The following is a 16517-nucleotide window of genomic DNA, read 5'->3' as shown; positions in this document are numbered from 1 at the left end:
CTTGAAGCTGTCTGTGGAATTTGTTTCATTTGCACCATATTTGCCAGCTGGTAATGTAAACAAAAAAGCTCTTGCAGAGAAGGGTGTTAGACTATTAGGGAAAAGCTCAGAGAAGAAATTTTGTCAGAGATACATGTAGAGGCTTTTTTATTATTATTATTATTATTATTTCTGCAGCGGATTCTTGAAATTCCCAGACACTTTATTTTCCTCCCTCTGCCAGGCACTCAGCAGCTCATGACCCAGATGCAGCCTTGCAGACCCCCAGGGGTAGACAAGGAAAACTGCTTCTGAACCAGTTCATTTTCTAACTGCTTGAAAAATGTGTAATAACTATCCAAGCAAATCAGTGCTTGCTGTCTACTTCTTGCTGAATGAAGCACAACTGCAGACCGAAGTCCCTTGAAATGTCATCACAGAATCTCACTGAGAAGGTGTAGTGTTATCCAGCTGTATGTATTTTATCAGAACTGCTTTGATGGGCCCCTTTTTCGGGAAAATGACTCCCTCAAAACCAATACTAAGAAGGGCAATGTTGTCTGGCGTTTTCGAAATAGCATTTAGTCTTGAAGCTCTGGAGAAAATCTGTGTGCATTTGTTAAATTCTCACTGTTCTTTAGAAAAACACAATAGTTGCATTCTGTTAAGTGATCGCTTAAATACAGTGAAATCTACTTTTATTTTTTAATTCATTTACAACTATTATTGTTGCTGTACAAAATCACTCCAATACTTCCTCTTTGCATTTTTTTTTCTGTTGTTTTCTTAGAATAAACTGTTACATTTGAATGAATGACAGGAAAAATGCCCAAACAGACAACCTGTGAACCCCAAAAACCAGAGAACGATGGGGATAGCATTTACAGGCAGTGGCAAATTGTAGGGAACTGAAGACCTGGTTTTCCCACAGGTGCTCATGCTTTTTGACTCCTCTTGACTTCAGTTAGGGTTGTGGGTGTTCAGTGTTTCTGAAACCCATCCTCACACACATGTAGGCCAGGGATTGCGGTACTAGCTTAGCTCAGAATAGATCTCCGGAGGTCTGACTCATGGTCTCTTGCTCTAATTGCTAGATGTTGCAGAGTTTGCAGGGAAATTACTATTGTTATTCAGGAAGGGTGTATTTAACTGTATATATAGATCCACATGCTTGACTAGTGTAAATTGCAGTAATTCCATTGACTTCTACCCGCTGAGAATCTTGTCTTTACATTTTAGTAACCATTCACATAAACTTCTGACTATTTTAACAGAAACTAGGCTTCCTTTATTGGTTTATGATCCCCTCTCCCATCATTGCTAACTGTCCAGCCACAGTAACCATGTTAAAAATAAATAGACACACCATCATGCTTTCTAATTAATAGCTGCCTTCTGAAATGAATTCACAGGTACAATCACAATCCTACCTGATATCACAGCTAATAATTATCACTAGGGAGTAATGTGTGTATAAGCAAGGGTGACTAGGAAAGGGTTGGGTTTTCTTTTCTTTTTGCACCTTGTATATGGATTCACTGTTTATTTTATAAAGATGAATCTACAATGGGGAGCGCATTCTAGCTTACAGGAGCACACGCATGTTCCTAGCAGTAGTTCTTTAAGTATATGAATAGCTTTTTGCTGTTACTGATGTGCCAGTTACAGTAATGAGGACTGATGTACTGAACAACTTAAGGTAGGTGGAAGCCCACAAATCATTACTTGTTTGTATTTCCCACAGTGCTAAAAAAAAAAAATACACACAGTTATTAGTAGGTTACAATAAAATAAACTTTTTCTTGGATGCTCTCTGGTGTGATTCTCATTTCAAAGTAAAAATCCAACCGCATGTTTTCTCTAAGACAATAACTACGTTATTTTGTTTAACATGAAAGCAAATGCTTGCTAATGGCATAATGCAGATCACTGTTGCATGCAGTATTTTGATTTTGCTCATGTTAGTCCAGGAAACTTCGAATACAAGACAAATTTTTAACAGGTCTCTGCAGCAAATACGAGCATAAAATCTGCTCTGCAAGCAAATTCTGATTCAAAAATTACTGCCACTTGTTCCCTTTTCCTTATATGTATATCTTCAGCACAGCTTGCATGGAGAGCAGATAAAGCAGCTGCAGAAGAAATGTCACGCTCACTCCAAAGACCTCAAATGTTGAACTGAGGACACTTTCATCCTAGGTGAAAAAATGGCCCAACTAAAAAGAAACTAGCATTGTTCTCACAGGGTATGGTTTACTGCTGTTGACTTTCCCTTTTTCTTGTCAGCCTCATTGTACAAGTATATGCTTCCTTTTATTTTTTTTTTCACCTCTATTTTACAACAAAAAGGCAAGATGTACTCTGTACTGGCAATTGCTCCGAGAACTGCACTTACAGATTGTTGTAGTTACGGCAAAGTCAAAGCTGGAGTGCAAAGATCTGCTTCTTTATTGCAGAAGGAAAAACTGGCTTGGAAAAAATAAAGAACAGTCTGACTTCTATGTTATAACTCAAATCAAATCCAAATTCTGGTGTTGAGGAAAGCTAAAATATATAAGATTTATATGTTGCTAGACCTGATCAAAAATAAATTCCTACCAATTATTTTTTGACTAACAAAAAGCATTTGTGTGCCTGTGTGTTAAGACTAGTCCTTCTTTGAACTTTTGTTATTGGTTGTTTTTCTTCATGTTTGTGATTCCTGATGAAGGAATGCAAAGATTATGAAATCTGTCTGGAAAGGCAATAAATTATAAAGTTAGTTTAAGCAAAAATTCATAACCGCTCTACTTTCTTCAAACCTTTTACTGAGTTTTGCTTATTCCCGAGATTTGGGCAAGCAGCCTCACATTTTTCAGCATTAATCAGAACCAAGCACCCACGTCCTCTTGCAGTTCAGGCTACAATCACTTCTGAAGCAAAGAACGGGATCTAGGTGCCCGGGTAAGACGTCTGGGCTGCAGCTGCCCCTCTAGAAAGGACAGTCTCGTACAGGTTTTGTGTCGTATCTGTCAGCCTTGCGGAGATGTCTCAGACAGCATGCGATGTCCAAGATGGCATGAGAGGCCTGTGTCTGGGCACCAGAATTGTTCTCAAGGTGTCTAGACATTAGCTGTCACTACTACCCCCTCCAGGGAAGGGGTTGTGATGTTTCATTTTTTCCTCCCTGCCTCTAACTTTCTCCACAGCTGCTCGATCGATATGTCCTGATGCTTTTATGACATTTGTTCTGGACCTATAGAATTTTCATTTCAATCCTGACCTCAAATGGTGTCCTGTGAAAGGCCTCTCTGGATTTATTGTTTGACTCGTACAAGCCTTTGCTGGTCACTTCTACACCTTGATCCTGCGAGACAAAACCTTGTGCCCAGTTGTAATTGGATTTTGTTTTGATTCATCTTGGATATTAAAAAACTAAAAAGTTTGGAATTCAATCCTTCAGTGTTGTGCTGAATGCTCAAGCTCAGTAAATTTGCTCTTTTGTCTTTGCTCATTATGCACTCAGTGTTCAGCCTAGCACTACCTGACAAGCAGCCTTCAATCCCTTATATAACTCCTGAAAACTTTCGCTTTAGTCAGAGCATTGAGAGCTGTGGTCTGAGAGCAAGATTAATATCTGGGTTGTCCTAAATTTAACCCCTGTGGTGACATTGACTCCATCTGTGACCTTGGAGAAGTCATTTGGATCAATGTGTCCTTATAAGATACACGGCTAATGGCCCACATGTATCTGTCAAAAGCAAGTGGTGCAGAGAAAATGAGCCATAACTGACTATGACACGGTACAGATTTTTGTTTAAGGAGAAGCAAAAGATACCTTTGAGTCTGGTAAGGATGTCAGGCAGGCAGTCTAGACTCCAGGTAAGTTTGAAAGTTCATGAACAGATACAATTGCAGAGCAATTACCAAGTAGGTTTCTGCAGAAATCTATCCTGAAGCTAACACTGATCCCTATTTTTATTTGCATGCAGAGTGATGGCACATGAATTGGAGGAGCACAGCAAATTAGGGAGAGCTGTGAGTACATTAGAGGACAGGGGCAGAATTCAGAATATTTTTAAATAATTAGACAAAAAAGATGTGATTCATTAGGGACAAATACAATCATCTGCACTTAGGAGTAATTGCCTGCCAAAATGCAGAGTGGGGAATGAGTGGCTGGGAAGTAGTGTTTCATTGACTTGGAATATAAAGGAACACAACCTTGATGCCAATTAATAATGTTGCAAAAGGAGCAAGCACTGTAAGAAAATATGTAAAAAGAGTATCTGCTATAAGCCACCCGGGATGATCCTTCTTTTGGTACTCGTAAGGCATCATTTGGATCCCTGTATGCAATTTCAGGCGCAGGACATGAAAAAAAAAGGATGTATGGAGTCTAAATAGCTTTCCTATTCTAATTGATGGAAGTGACAAAGTGCAATGGATAAATATCTTAAGGAATTTAAGTTTCATCTTCTGGTGGCTAACTCAGATGCTTTCAAAAATTAGCAGGTCTTGGAAGGAGGACTGGGTATTCTCCTCTGAATCTGCCCACATTGCGTAAGAGGCACTTCGGACTTTACCAAAATATATAATTGATACAGCTGGGGAAAAGGGAAAATTCCACTTAAGGAACATTCATGATCCTTTTTCAGTGGAGGCACAATTGCTCCCCAAAATGGAAGGGGAGAGTAATAATTTCATTTTTCAACATTTTGTTTTGATATGTATATTACTTTTCACCTTTAGAGTTAATTGGTTTAAAGTGTGATTCTGATCTCTAGCACTACAGGGGCTCTGTGTTTATTGTCTTCTTTCTTTAGTTCTAAGAGCAAGTTCAAAAGGGAATGAACAAATAATTTAAAAAAAAAAAGAAGAAATAATCTAGCTGTCAGTCACACAAATTCATCATCAGTCAAGACTGGCGCTTTTATTTCCTTCTGACACATTATTACTGTTATCACTACAACTGTCATTTTTCATCACACTTCTTATTTACTTCTTAATTGCCCTGAAAATTATTCAGTGTTTTGCAAGAAATGCTTTTCTTTGGCCATATCTCATCATGTGCAGCTATCTTGACCTCTGTGTGATGCATAGCAAATGAAGTTAAGAGGTATCCTTATGAAAACCTTATGTTAGTGTTGTAAGAACCATGCAGTACTAGCAGATATCTAGCAGAAATGGAAGAGACAGTTTCTGTGACCAACAAAATAGGCAAAATGGCTTTAGGAAGAAGGTCTAGAGAAATCTTGGAGAGAGGTAACATCGGTTACTTGTATTGCCTTCGCTATTAGCAAGAGGCTTATACTTCATTGAAGATCAAATTCTCTTAACAGCCGCAAAGTCCTTGTGTGACTCATCTAGAAAGAGTAACGATTGGATGAGTTAGAGAAGGGGTGACCTCAGGCATGAGCCTCTCGTGTCGTTCCCCATGGTACTTCACTGATGAGACCCCCGAGGTGGAACAATAGGAAAACACTGATAAATCTGGGTCTTGCCAAGTGCTGGACACTTTCTGTGTGTCACTGGCCGGATCAATGTTTTGTAAGGCTGCAGAGCTAGACAATAGTGCAAAAGGGCAGAAATTTTTGCAGCAATACATGAGGCAAATTTTAAGGCTATTTAGATGCTTAGTTTCCATGTGTTGCTTAATTACCTCTGAAAAACTGCTCCAAATCCCTATTGTGCTTCTTCTGAGCAAAATCCTCTGAAACTGAGAAACTTTTCAATTTCTCATGGATTCCCTGAACCCTGTGTTTAAGAAGCTTCCTCTAGACCCAATTCGAAGTAGTATACGACAAAATATCTTGATTCTCTGCAAGAGTACGCAAGGATATAGTACAAATGCATTTTCAGCTTTCCTGGTCAAAAGAGAACCCCTTTCTTTTCCATTAGTGGGATTACAAATTGCTTCTTTAATGCAATAAATTCAAGTAACTGCTGAATACATATAACCAATAATAGTGGGTCTCGGATAAAGTAGATCCAGGAATTTCTAGATGAAAGATGAATCACAAAGTTGTGTTGAATATAGAGGAAGAGCTTAAGACCATTAGCTCCCAGACAGTGGCTGTGAAGCTCTTCTGAGCTGTCACTCACCAAAATTTGAGAACAAATGTTTTAATTTGAAAATCTTCTGAACGGAAACTTTGCAAAGAGCAAGAACTTCTGTTAGTGCTAACACAGTAGACATGAAAGCAGAACAGCGCTAGGTCAGTACACCTTGTGATTTCTAGTGTTACCGTTGCTCGGTCACTTTACCCCTGACTGATACCATACTGGATTCAGGTGAAGGTGTCTGTGCCTGGTGATGACAGTGCAGTGCGGTGCTGGGGGTGATAGGGGTAGCTGCTGCACTGTAAGAAGACAAGTTGTTCAGAGGACATGTTAAATTAAGGATTTGTTTGGTTGCCCACACGGAAATTAAAGATCCCATGGCAAGTTTTAAAAAGAGTGGAAGATAAACCAAGAAATTATTTGCCTTCAGATCCACTGGACTATTCAAGCATCGAACTCATTGCTTTAAAGCACGTGGGGATACTTGCACAGTATATGAAACACACTAACCCAGCCATTTTTTCCTTTTTTTATTGCCTGGAACTGTGTAGGTTACACAATCTCTCAGCTGAGTCACTTTGTTTAGCTTAACTTCTTTCTGAGTAGACAGGAGCCCTGCTAGCATAGCCAATTCATAGTCTCTCTGGAGCATGGAGGAGTTTTCAGCCTGAACCAACAGTTCTGCAGACAAACTGGTCTCATTTGTCTTTTTATGTTTGTGATTTGAGAGCGGTGATATCCTCCATAATCACAGCTGCACTCTCGAGACTGTCCTGTCCCTCACGCTCTCCCGCAGCTGAAGTGGTGGCAGGTATTCTAGAGCCACTTATGACTAGTTCCAATTGCAGGTGCTGAAGACCAGCCAGGCAGCTACTGCTCGGCTTAATTTTCTATTGATTTTACTTCAGAGCACCTAGCCGAGAGAGGTTAAAGTCTCATAACTGAAATAAGATGATCTCGACCCTCCCCTTTAAGAAAATAAATTCTTTATTTTTTTATTCAACTCCCATTTTCTGCAGCAGGAAAACTGGTCACTTTTCATGATTTTTATCTACCACTTTTACACTCTTTTTATTTTTTCTTTTCTGTTAAGCTGACATTGTTATCAGGGCACTATTTCCAGGCTACCAACCTATTTCACTTTCACAATCTAAGATTTTGTTTTGGATGTACACGGTGTATATAAAAGTCACGTGAAAGAGCAACTCACAAACTGGATAAACAAAGCCTGTGGCCATAGTGGAAATGGGGGAGTAGCAATGGATTACAACTAGAAAACGGAGGCAGCTTGTAGCCTGTGAAGCCTTGAAGGGTCCAGTAAGATGAAATAACCCTTGAGGGCCAGAGACAAAATGTGTCGGCACACTTGCACTCCTTGGTGCATGCATCCAAACATAAATGCAGGATGTTAGTTGTCTCAGGACACAGGTTGAAAGATAGGATGACTTGGGGAAGGAAATGGCAGAGCAGATTGTGAAGGATCGTGAACTTTGATCCTCATAAAGTCCACTTTGATTGTTTTTGTGGGTTACTTTTATGTAGGAATCTACTGTGTATTTGGAATGTCAATGATTTTATTCTCTGTCTCTTAAATTATGCAGATAGCTCTCAAGCAACTTTGCGATAAGTTTTCGTTTTACCACGCACTCCTTGAATTTTAACCTACAGAGAGGAATATGTAGCTGTTCTAAGTTACACACCATTAAAGCACTTGACAATTTTCATAATAGAAAAGCATAGGAGTTGAACGAAAATATCCATAAAAGTTAATTAAATCAAGAAAAATATTAAAATGAGAAGACTTAATGAATAAAATAATCAGGAACAAGGAAGGAGGTTACTCACTATGTGGAGATAAAATGCTTTAGAAGACATAAAAAATTAATTCATGAGATATGGGAATTTCCACCTTAGGATGGAGAGATAACTACTGTACTCTTCTCTAGGTCAGATCTTTTTGAACATAAATCAGAAAACCTTCTTTGGCTGTAGCTGAACTATAGTTATTTACTACAACTAACAATTTGTTTCTGATACTTTTGGAAGTGAGCTAAGTATAACTTATGAAACAAAATGAAATGATAGGTTGTATCTATGTACAGTTGTGTGAGTTTGGCAGTTTGTGAAAGTTTATTTCTGAAAGATGCAGCTGAAGGATCACTAGCAATAACTGTGTGTCCTCAGGATTGCCTAAATAGTTTCCATCATGTAAGAAATGACACGAAACTGTTTAACCTATTGGACTGACCCAGAAAGACACATCTGGATATTTTAGGACTGAAAGCATCAACCCTAACAATTGACTTCGGTGGAATTAGATGGGATTTAGGCTGCTGAATGGGGAGCTAGAGTCACTGGCAGCGTCCAAGGAAATGAAGAGCAGAAGAAAGCAATGCCCTTTACACAAAAGCCAAAATGTATTGCAGAGAAATAAAGGCATTTTAATGTTGTAGCTTCATGTAAACTCTTACTGGAATGGCTGAAGGGATGTGGCAGAAGTGACCTGTATTGTTGTAAGCCGAGAGAAGAAATTTCCGGGGACTCTCCCCCATAAATATCTTCTGGGCCCAAAGAAGTTTGACAAAGCTTGGGATCTCATATGAGTTCAACTCTGTATGAGAAGAATGTCTGCAGAGTAACTGTAGGGAGGTAGTTGCTGTTATACTCATTAAAATTACTTATGTTGTAGCATAGTCATGGAAATAATAAGATTTCTTGATGTGTGTTTATTTCCCACTGGTACAGTATGTTGTATTATGATAGCGTTGCAGTCGCACTGTGCTTGTTCTGGTTGAAGAGACACATTCATTACAAACCCTTCTTTTCAGATGCTTATAAATTTCTGGAAAAGACTAATCCTTTGGCCTGACATTTTCTTTGTTCTTGTCAAACAAAAGGCGCTGATTGTTTTCACTCTTTTTCTTCTGTATTTGTTAAAACAGGTTGGTTGCTTTGGGGTTAACAAGCTGGTAAAAAACATCCACTTTGCCACCACATTATTATTACCCATAGATAATTTTAAATTTACTGTGTATATATATATAATGTTTCAAGTGGACATAATCATCAGGCCAAGCTGTCTGGGGAAATCTGAAGAAAATTTAAACAAAGCTTGTAGTGATCAGAAAACTCTCATGCTAAATGTCATATACACTTGATCCAGGATTCAACCACTTTCAGTCTTTCTTTCAAGTCACAAAGAATGTTTCCATTTTTAGAGAGGACAAATTTTGTTGACTTAAATGAAAGACGCGTTTATCTTATAATCCCTACTAGATAGTCTTCCTGAATAACTGAAGCAAGATTTTTGACACTGAGTATGGCTTTCAAGGTTTGACTTTGTTAGCTATTATTCATCTGTCTTCAATTCCTATAGCGCTAAATTCCCGATATCCAATATATGCTTTGTGCGCCTGCCTCTGCTGACACGTCTGGAGCATCGCTCTCCGAAACACAACAGCAGTTGTTTAAGAGGTGTCATTTAGTCTGTCCTAATATTAGCCACTCTTGACCTTCTGCACACAGCCATCCTTCCTGTGAAGCCCCGCTAAGATGTTTAGATGAAAGCGTGATTATCATAGCTTTCATTCCAATCAACTTTTTCATGCTTCAGGGCTCTGCATCCCGCAGCACGCCACAGCCTACACTGTACGTGCGTGCCTGCCTCAGACTTGAGCTGGGCATTCAGCAGCAAAAGGGAAGGAGGAAAAAGCCTGTCAGATCTCTATGGTCCGCCATATCAATCCAAGGCTAATCTGCCAATTTCCCCATGCGGCTGCTATGAACTGGGCGATGTTTGTTAAAGCTGGTAGAATTAAGTAGACTGAAGACCAGCAGAGAGACCAAAGACGAGACGAAACAGTCTGGAGCCCAGTCTTAAAAGTTTCTGTGTTTTTCCCCCAGAAAATCAGGGACGTATACAGTTCAGGTTACTCCATCCTTGAAATTTTGAATAGCAAATTTAAAATGCCTTGTACATTATACTCGCTCATGAGATCCCAGGGGAAAGATATATATTGAAATACATACAGCCATGCCTGTTTAAAGACATCAGACATTTGTCTTTTAACAAGGGTTTCTGAATTGCAGTTCTATCGAAATGTACAATCTCTCTTGTTTCTTGAAATGTGCTGAAGAATAAGCATTAAATTTTCTTCATAAATTCAGGGGTACTTCTACAGCTGGCATGAACTGTCATAGCTTATCTGAAGTGAAAGGGACTATGATAATTTACAGCAGCTGTTCTATAAATGTCAGTAGTACCTTTCAAAACTATGTTCCCTGGCCCAGATTTACAGTTACCTTGGGAACAATTATTCTGTGTTGTATATTTAGATTCTCATTGTCACATCTTTTCTGGCACTGAGTCCCAGCAGCCACTCCCACCGTAAAATCCCCTGTATGTAACATGATGGCAAACGTGTCCCACAGCATAGCTCATGAACAATAGAATAAGGGAAAATTGTACAATCCTTTAGAAAAGGTAGTCAGAAGGGTCTGGCATATAAAGAGAGAACCTGCACAATTGAAGTAAGCGCATGTTCTACTATTGGCTTTAGTGAGAACAGGAACATACTCCTTGTGAAGGATGTGAGGGTTTAATGGCATGATCAATATAACAGTACAAAAGCAGACAGAGACGAGTCAGAATAAAAACAGAGAATGATGTGGTGTAGGGAAATAGTATCACGGATGCAATAAATTCCTCAAGGAAGGAATGAGGGGGTGCTACCTCCCATTCATTCCTGCCTTCTGACATTATAGCTCTGATCCACAAACCTGAGCTGACCACAGTATTTGGAATGATAATGTGGTTGAATATTAATTTCAAAGAGTAACTTTGAGAAAGCTTCCCATATTTGTGAAGCCCAGGAATCTGAAAAAAAGTATGTGTATGTTTGCAATGTACATGGAGATTCACCTGCAGGACTGCGTCTAACGAAGAGAGAGAGTGACCACGCAACAAATGCAACGTACAACATTCTTTTGGTGCAGAGCAGTAACGAAATACCCACTGTCCCAGGCTGTGCAAATGGGTGCTATGACTTTTGAGCCTATTGAGCTCTTCAACTGGCTAAACCTCCATTTGGACTTTACAGCTGTGTAACAGCATTCTGAATTTAATTGAGCCACCTGCTCTGTATCATAAAGTTCCACTGTGAGACAGATACGTATTAAATAATTGGGAGTTACTAATCTTGAATATTCTAGAATTGGAAAGTATTCCCTCAAAATTGCACCCAAATTTCCTGTGTGGAGCTTTGATGTTTCTGAATGACAACTGCATCCTCGTGGCCTTGTTACCTGAGTTATCTGGATCAAGGATACCTCAAGTGTCCTACATATAATGCAAATATATTTCATTATTCCACTACAGAAAGAGCCTAAAAGCTCAAAGTAAGAAATCACATTGTGACAGGTATAACGTGTTTTTAACATGGTTAACTGTTAAAGTGTAGTTGTACCATTGCCCAGAGAAGTAGGGGACAAAGATGGTGAAGCTGGCATATTCGAATCCTACCCTAGAAATCAGTCTTAAGTATCCCTGGGATATAATCTATGACTGCCACAGTTGGTTTTTTTTTTCCAGTATTATTCAATTCGATTTCTGTTGTTAGTTGTTCCTTTTTTCAAATGTATTGGAGTAGCTTCTCTTCTTTGACCAAACATGCCTGGTGTACATCTACCCAACTTTCAGAGCAAGTTTGCTTCAAGATAGGGCCTTTTAGAAATGGGAAAATGTGTTTGGAACCTGAATGTTGAGTTTCTCTATTCCTGTTTTAAATGCAGTGGAGGTTAGAGGTAACTGATCTGTCACCAGATTGTTGCAGCTTTAGATGTGTATCAGGTGTCTGGTCCTCATCTCGGTTTTAACACAGATTTTCAGAACAGAGCTGGACATCATCACTGAACTCTCAGCATCAGTTTTCTTTGTGGATAGAGTAAAAGTGATTATGGTTCCTTGCCAACTTCTGATTAGGATGAGTTATGCTCGTAAAGCTCTTTTTAGATCAAATAAGCTATGTGAGCTTCACAAGGGCTAAGGTAATGTTCCTTGACTGTGGATCCCCTCAGGAACTGGAGGAGTATGATAAAAATGTCTCCTCTTTGCCACAGTAGTAAGTTTTGGTGCTGAAGCAGACAGATAAGAAATGCACTTTGCCCTCTCTCCAGATTTCATTTGACTCCAGAGGTCTGGGATTAAAACTCCAGTCTAGAGCTGGTATTTACGAAAAGTGTCTTATGGACTCTGTGATTCTGTATTGGATATGTCATTGTCCAACACCACTTGTCCCCCTGCCCCCGCTGGGGACAGTGACAGGTATGTTTCTGCACTTGAAAGGACAATGCTGTGGGTTTTGCCATTTAGGAAAACAGCCCACGACCTTTCCAACTGTCCTATCTTTTGAAGTGGTACTGAATAGATCATCCACATCTGTGATGATCATGGCAAGCAAAGGAGGGCCTGGCAGCACCAGGCAGTGATTTTCTGTCATGCAAGAAAGTTGGATGCTTAGGGTTCCAAACTGATTATATTATACATCCTTTCTACACAAACCTCATTTACATAACTGAATCATGAAGCATCTTTGTGCTAAAGAAGCTGCTGTAAAAGACCACTAGAACTTAGGTTTTGCCTAGCTAGCTTGCTTTCTCTTTCTCTCTCCTTTTTGAATCTCCAAAATCAGCTGCGGATGAGAGTGCCATTTCCCAAACCTCTCTTTGGAGGTGCAGGATCAGGAATACCACTCCTTGTTCCCTTAATTTCCCTTTTTTTGCCTGCCAGTGATTTTTCCTCTTCATAAGCTCCTTTCCCATCCTTGCTTTCTCAACACACCCCTTGAACAAAAAAAAAGCCTTAGTATTCTTCCCCTTGCTACGCACGCAAATATCTTGCTTGGTTAATCATTTATCTGCAGGCTTCCTGTCACAACACCTTTTTGGTTATTTATCTCCTCATAGCCCTTTTATGAGATTTTATGTATCTTTCCAAGCATGAAATAAGTACATGCATTTCCAGGAAATATATTTTACACACCAGTGGGACAGATACTCTCACTGGGGTTAACAGCTCTATTCCATTTTTGACTCACTATTTGCATGGCACCAGAGGCAGCCGGTTTTCATTGCCACATTTTGACCTTCTTTAGTTGTTGTTATTTTTTAATGGCAGTAGCATATGAGTTTTTAAATACACTGAAAATAGTCTGAGGATAGTCATTTTAACTTAAAATCCTAATTCCCTTGAATATATGGTTCCACATCCTTGTTTTAATAGAACAGTACTTGAAGAATTTAGTGAAGCTAAGCACTTTTTAGAAGTGCTTTTGTGATAAATGGGTCAAATGCTCCCATCTCTCCCACGTAAGAAGAGACATCTGGGAATTTTTCTTCAAAATACATTCAAAACTTTTTAAGATGTTTTTAATAAACTACATGTCAGGATTTTCAAATCACTTGCCTAAAAAAAAAAAATAAAAATCAAATATGACAGAACACATCATGGTTGTCTCCTCCAGTACAAGTAAAGCAATGATGGAGCTTTCAATTTAGTATACTAATTGGAAGTTGGACTGCTGCAAATTTCAAATTATCCTTCTGGAAAATCAGGATCTATTCTTCAAATAGCAAAACCAGTAGAAAAGAGGCTCCCCGTCAGAGAAGAATTTGAATCTTAGTCTGAGACAAATTTTTACCTCCCAGGAAAAGCTCCATATTTGTGCTCCTAACTGAGTGCCAAAGGAAATTACCAAGTTACTGAAGAACACCTGTCTTAACTAGTCCATATCAAGTGCATGTAATCAAAAGTAAGAGGGATCTGTGTTAGTTTAGCCTGTGCTATTTGCACCCTCTAAGAGACTCACAGTCAAATGTTGTTTGAAGATGTTACTTGTGTCCCTCACAAGGAACAAGCTGTGTATTGACAATTTTTTTTCTTTTTTTTTTTTTTTTTTTTTGTCTGTTATCATCTGTATGAATTCTGGTTATGTTACTATGGGTAGTTAAATTTCTGTAGCATGTGGAGAAGAATGTAAGACTATCTATTGTGTAACTGGGCCAAGAAAGCTGCCTGTTGACCTTATGCTACTTAAACAAGTAGCCATTCCGTCATCAAAATCCATAATCCTAGAGCCCAAAGCTACTAAGCTACACAAAGCAACTAATTTGTATATATCACTAAATGGATCTGATTCTTAGAGGCTTTAAGAACATTTTCAACATCAGACTGTCAACAACAAAAAAAGGAGGGGGGAAAATGTTTACAACCAACTTGAAACATTAGCGGATACTTCAAAGTGCATTTCCCAATGTCTGTCATATTACATTCAGGTGTACACAGTACCCTATTAAATCAGGGACTATATCCCACTGGAGGCTCAGCTAATGGTCTTTTAACTTTCATTGACCCTTTGAGATGTTTAGCCAGACCTCTCAATCATGTAAACAGAAATCGACAGAGTTGTGCCTGTTCGCACCTCTTGGTGATGCAGCCCAGGCTATGCAATGCTGTAATTCTTCAAATGCATGTTTTTAAGTATACGACTTCTTTATTTGCTCATTCAGAAGTCTGTCTTTGACCACTGCCAGACACCTGAGGGTGACCTCATGTGATTTCTACAGCAGCACATCAATTTGCTTGGGGCACTACACAATTCAGAAGGAAAAAATGATGCAGCTCTGCACAAAGCAGACTCACGCGTGTCACACGGTTTGTTCCCTGTATTGACTTGAATTTCTCCCAGGACTTGCTGTGAAGGCCAGAACACACGCTGAACCGGGGCTGGCTGGGCTGTGCTAGCAAAGCTACTGTTAATTATTGTGCAGGAGTTTCTAGATTCCCTATGCTCCTGGCTCCTGTCGACACTCTGAGGTATGTCCAAATATAGATAAATTGATTTCAGCCTTAAACCACAAGATAGAGGTTTCTCTAAGCTTTGCATAAAAAGCACCAAATTGTTACTTCTTTACTTATCTGCTTTTTATTCTTTAATCCTGCTCTGTCTTCCCCTCTTTTCAGTGTTCTTAACACCTTGCTCCTTTTAATTAATTTCTGGGGCCTTCTGGTTATTACTTTTGGGTTAATTTAAAACAATAGTTTGAATTTGATTATGTGAGAGGCTATTACCTATGCATATCTCCCTGGTAAAGAAAAGAAAAGTTCAAGTTTAAAATGGGTTTGAATGAAGCACTACTGAATTGCTTTGGCTAAACTTGGACTCCTTCCTAAAATTTTACTTACTGCTCGTACCACATGTAACTGAACCTTTTTTAAAAAGAACTAAATTTTATGTATGTATGCATATGTACATATATTCACTTGTGTATGCACACTCACCAATTTGTAGGCTTCTCACAATGACAAAATCAATTCTCTTGGTATTTCCAGCTGGGATCAAAAACAGAACTGCCAGGCAGCTTCAAGCAGATTGGTGAGATTTCACGTCAGGTTTTCCAGACTAGGGATTTATACATTTGGGATATTTCTTTAATTATATTAAAAGCACTAGCTGTCAGCAAAGCTATAGAGGGTCAAAAATGTTTCCAGTCTATTGCAGTTCAAGACTTGATAATAGTCTAGGAAGATACACATGAAGAGCAATTTTTGTTTCAAAAACATCATGGTTTATCCTCTGCAGGTGATTCAGTCCTGGTTATATGTAATGCCTGGAGGGATTTGAATAGGAGCATACGCCAGAACCAGAAAAGAGTGAGGTAGGTGATGCCTTTTTGGAAAGAGAGAAAAAATGAGGGACCAAGAGTTGCATTCTGCATATTTCTGCAAGGGGATAGAAGGGACAAGGAAAAAAACTAGCTCAAAGGTCAGAAATACAGACACCTACGTAAGGTCTGACTCTAAAAGCTTTACCACCTAGTGAGTGTTGATTAAGTCCTCACCTGAATGACATTCACTTCAAGTAAAATTAAATATTGCATTAATTACTTTTCCAAGTTCACTACCAGGTAGCGCTGCCAAGGCAACTCAGTCGTGCCTGGCAATGTACTTCAGCCTCCTGTTTTGGATCTTCCCCAGCAAACACAATCGATTGTTCTGCACTTAAGTAGCAGCTCAGTGAAAAAGAAATGTTTTGGACCTCGGTGGCCCAGGTGCCTGCCGGGATTTCTCACGTAGCCCTGAGATGCTCGCAGGGCTGAGGATGAAGAGTGAAATACGCATAAGCCTGGCCACTGGCACCTCTTTCCATGCAAGTGCCCAGGCAGCTGCCGGGACCGCCCCAGCCCCCAAACCATGGAGAAGTCCCATACCGGCGCCTGTCACTAGGGTTTGGACCAGCCAGGGCAGGCCATCAAGAAGAGTTGCACTCACACCACAAGCCAGGATTCACAATCACCTTGTCAGAATTATGGCCTCTTCGATGTGACTGCCCTCTTGTCCCTCCTTGCCCCGCTGCAATCCAGCTCACGCAGAAATCACCGTTAATGCTGAGGGAAACTATTCCTTCCCAGTTCCTGATGTCTGAACAAGCTCTTTGCGA

This window comes from Vanellus vanellus, assembly GCF_965231255.1.
Source record: "Vanellus vanellus genome assembly, chromosome: 1".
NCBI lineage: Eukaryota > Metazoa > Chordata > Aves > Charadriiformes > Charadriidae > Vanellus > Vanellus vanellus.
Note: the sequence above shows the minus strand (reverse complement) of the source record.